Below are 4,270 nucleotides of genomic sequence, written 5' to 3'. Positions count from 1 at the left end.
TTCCGCTTCCCCCGGCACCCCAGGGCCACAGGGGAGCTGGGCAGCACCCAGGTAGCCGGGTGCAGTAACGCCGCGGAAGTGCCGGTGGGGTTCCGGCGCAGCCGCAGCCGCAGCCGCAACCGCATGCAGAGAGCACCCTCTCCTGGGGCCACCGGCAAGGAGACCCCTTCTTGCGCCTGCTCAGGGACAAAAAGACCACAGCTGAAGTCAAACACCCCCCGCAAAACCACTGCTATCCTGCTGCCAGCAAGGATTTTGCCCTGAAAGATGGGGATTGGTCCCATTTGGCATTTCCTACCTATCCTACCTAGGGCTAGGGTATGGAGGTTGCAGCAGGTGGGAAGTACCCTATCCCAAAACCCAAAGGCCAGCTGTGCATGGCAGGGTACTCCTGCCTGCCTCCTGCCTTCTTGGAGCTGGGCCTGGTAGGAGAAGAGAGGCAGGAGAGAGCATGAGCAGGACGACACACTTACACAGTGGTGAAGCAGCCAGCACAAAGGTAGTTGTGCTTGCTTCCCCATCTCCTGTTTTTCCAGTTAGATGTGTGGCTTAATATAGCAGCACTTACATTGTAAAACATCGCTCATAAAACACAGAGGATGTGCTGTGTGGGAGCATTCACAAGCCAATCCCCATCTGCCTTTTGATGTTGGCTTGGAAATCACAGCGTCCTGGCAACGGCTGCTGGCTGGGGTTTGCATGCAGCTGGGCTAACCTTGCCTGGGTGTCAGCCTGCAGAGTTCTCCAGGCTCTGGTCAAGCTTTGAGGATTTCTGTCCACTTCAGGATCTCTGTTTGGAGCAAACTGGATGGCAGCTACCAGTGGGTGCTGGGAGACATGTGCAAACTATCTGCAGACCTCAGCCCATGCCTGGTCCTACAGGAGCCTTTACTTAGTGAGGAATTGCTGGAGGCCAGGGGATGAGAGGTAACCAGCAGCACCCGTTGGTGCTGACAGCACCAGCTGTGGGGATGCAACAAGCATTTCTGCAATGGGTCTGGTCTTCCCACGTGCTCGGCTCCATCAGTTCTGTTGGTAGGAGAAACCACTGCCTTGGCTGCACCCAACAGGGCTGGCCTTTCTCAAGTTACTTCCTCAGAGGGGAAGCAGCCTGACAGAGTTACTTGGGCAAAATCAGGCCAGGCTCAGGCAGTTTGCATGCAGTCACACCATGTGGGAAGGCTGAACATGGAAGGCCTCATCCAGCACAGGGAGGAGGGCTTGGCTCTGTGGGGTACCACTGGGCTGGAAGAAGCAGCCAAGGATAGCTCATCTTACTATCTCAGACCAGGCCTCAGCTGGAGAGGGAAGGGGCTGTGGCAGGATTGGGGGGAAGGAGGGGTAAGGGGAGAGGAGAAAGGAGCTAGGATCTTCTTTCTTGGGAAACAGCCGGGACTATTCCATCAAAGGGAAGGAAGCCCTAGGCGCAGGGCTGCAGGCTTTCATGAACCGCTTACTGCAAACCCTGGCCCCCATGGAGCTGTTTATCCTGGCACAGGAGATCCCATAAACTGCAGCCCTGAGCTGGCCTGTGGAGCATGGCTTTCCTCCCTGCTGCAGCCACAGCAGTGGGGCTGGCATGCCTGCCAGAGGCAAGGAGGGACCCACTGCCTGGGCATGGCTGCCAAGCCTAGCTGGTGTGTGGCCATTGCCCAGCTGGGCTGTGGGGAAAGTGTCCCCAGAGCTGGCAGTGAACCCGTCTGCTCACTTCAGCTTTTCAAGTCCATGCTCAGACCCCATACAGCATCGCTGCAGTGACTGAAGGTCACCAGGGAACACAGGTCTTGGGGTCTCATCTCAGCTACTCCTGAACCTGAAAGTATGTCCAAGCCGAAGGGGCCACAAACAGTGCTGGGATCTGGTCGCCATAACTGGACATCATCCTCAAAAGCGTCTATTTAAGAGTCTTTTCCAGCTGGGCTGACCCAAGGTGTCCTGCAGTTTCCCACATTCCCTCCTGCCTGCCACCCGTCATATTTTTCATTTCTCCCTCTATCTTATCTCCCTACCGGCTCACTCCTTTGCAGCTGGTCTCTTGTCTTCCCTCTGCCCTCTCTCTTGCTTCCTAGCCCCACCTGCTCCAGCTTCAGCCCAGCTCCCAAACTCCTGTGCTGAAGGACCATGAAGCGGGTCCCTGATAAGGGAAAGACCAAACAAGAACCTTTTGTGCCATGCTCAGCTCATCTGGACAGACTGGTCAGAGACCTGGTCTGGGAAGAGCAAGAGTAATAGGTGGAGGGACCAAGCAGATCAGTGCCTTCATGCAGTGCCAGACACGCAGCATGATCCTGCCTCAGTTTCCCCATTTCTCCAAAGATCCTTCCTCTGCCCCTGCTTGCAGCAGCATCCTTCCTTCAAGCTGGGGAGGGAGCAGGGCCTGTGCTGAGGGCTGAACCAGGGAGGGATGGTGCACATCCTGCTGAGAGATGCTGTCAGCACTGAGCCCTGTGTGCACAGCAGGCCTGGCAGCCAGCAAGTGCAGGGAATAAAATTCTCCCCCCTCCCATCCCGCTGCCGGGTTAATATTCCCTCTAACGACAGACGGCCCCTTTTATCCTTTCTCGCACTCCCGCCAGTGATTTAATCTTGGAACAAGTCGTGATTATTTCCTGTACAGCTGCCTCCCTTGCTTCCACCACAGATCAGGCTTGACAACATCCCACTGGGCAGGGAGCAGACCCTTCTTCAGACACTCACAACTGAGGGCAGGAGAGATCCTTTACAGCTCTTTGCTTGCCAAGGCCCCTTGCCCCTGCCTGTCACACGCTGGGAGTCCCATAGGGAGATGAGAGGAGAGACAGGATGTAGGAGGATCCCTGCTTGGGGCTGAAGATCATCAGAGGAGAAAAGGGGCTGTGGAAAGCAGAGGATTGCTTGACCAAGGAGCCTTCCAGGTCCCACCTTTATGAAGCAGGTCTAGGGCTCTGAGAGGAGGCCAGTGGGTCTCAGACTGGTTCCCTGGAGCTAGCACAGTGTCAGCACAGAAACACCTGCTGCTGGATCCCTCCAAGCTACGGTACAGGACAGATGGATCTCAGTCAATCATTTTTCAGCAGTCCTGAACGAAAGTGCCCAGAGGCAGTGAGAAGGCAGATGAAAGATGTAGCCTCACAGCCCTTATCTCACAGGGCTGCAGTATTTGAGCAGATATGCTCCAAGCGCAGAACCACAGAGTACACACCCTGGGATCCCATCAACAGTTACAGCAGAGGTGGTAGCATGGCCTGCAGCAGCCCCAGAGGGTCAGGGGGCTTGGGGACCCCCATGCAGCTGGAATATGCAAGGTCTGCTTCACTTGTAGAGCTTGGTGGGGGCTGAGGCTGACTCCACTCTCATCTGTGCAGTGAATGCAGTCAGCCTGAAGCATGGGGGAAATGTGAGGCCAGCACATCACTGAAGACAGTCTCCTGAGCCTCCCCTTGTGTGGCTGCTAGGGAGAAGGCTTCCAAAGTACTGGGAATATCCGTTGTCTACTTGCAAGTGCAACTTCCCTATCCTGCCAAGCAGGTGGAACTAGTGGAAGTTAACACCGGGGACTTGTTACCAGAGCATGTGTACAGAACGTGCATGCTTGTCCTTCACGGTTGCACTACCTGGATGGCTAGGGAAGATGACGACCCTTCCTTTGCAGGATACAGAAAAGCAGCAGATGACCCGAGGCTGGCCTAAGGCCATCCCAGCGGCAGCAAAATGTGGGGTGCAGCTCCATCTGGTGGACAGCAAGGCTCCCTCCGCCAAGGTGTGGCCAGATCCTTCTGGCTGCTGCTAGGGATAAGGTGCCCCGAGAGCTGGAGACGATGGCCCTGCCGTCCCTGTCCCCATTAAGAAACTGAGCCAGGGAACAGCAGCCTCACTCTGGCGTTTGGGCTGCTCCACCACTTGGGGATGCTGGGGCAGCGTTGGCCTGTGGATGCACATGTGAAAGCTACTGTGTGCCCACAGCTACATCTACACACGCACCCCTCCCACACACGGCCTTCATAGGGAGCACCACGACAGCTGGTGCAGAGCCAGCGATGCCCCCGGGACATGGCCTTTGCATGCGGAGGCTCCCACGTGCCTGCAGGAGGAGGTTAAATGAAGAGAGCTACGTTGCTGCCAGATGGGAGCAATACTGAGGAGCTTAACTGATCAGCTCCTGCCCCCCCAGGAAGGTGTGGGAAGAAGTCAAGAATCAAGTCATTCCCGGAAACCAGGAAACCTCAGCTCGGCACCTAACCTTTTACATGATTCTGTACAAATCCCTGTTGCCTGCTGAGGAGAAGCACTT

The sequence above is a fragment of the Indicator indicator genome, chromosome 5 (assembly GCF_027791375.1).
Source record: "Indicator indicator isolate 239-I01 chromosome 5, UM_Iind_1.1, whole genome shotgun sequence".
Lineage (NCBI taxonomy): Eukaryota > Metazoa > Chordata > Aves > Piciformes > Indicatoridae > Indicator > Indicator indicator.
This window is presented reverse-complemented; position numbering follows the sequence as displayed.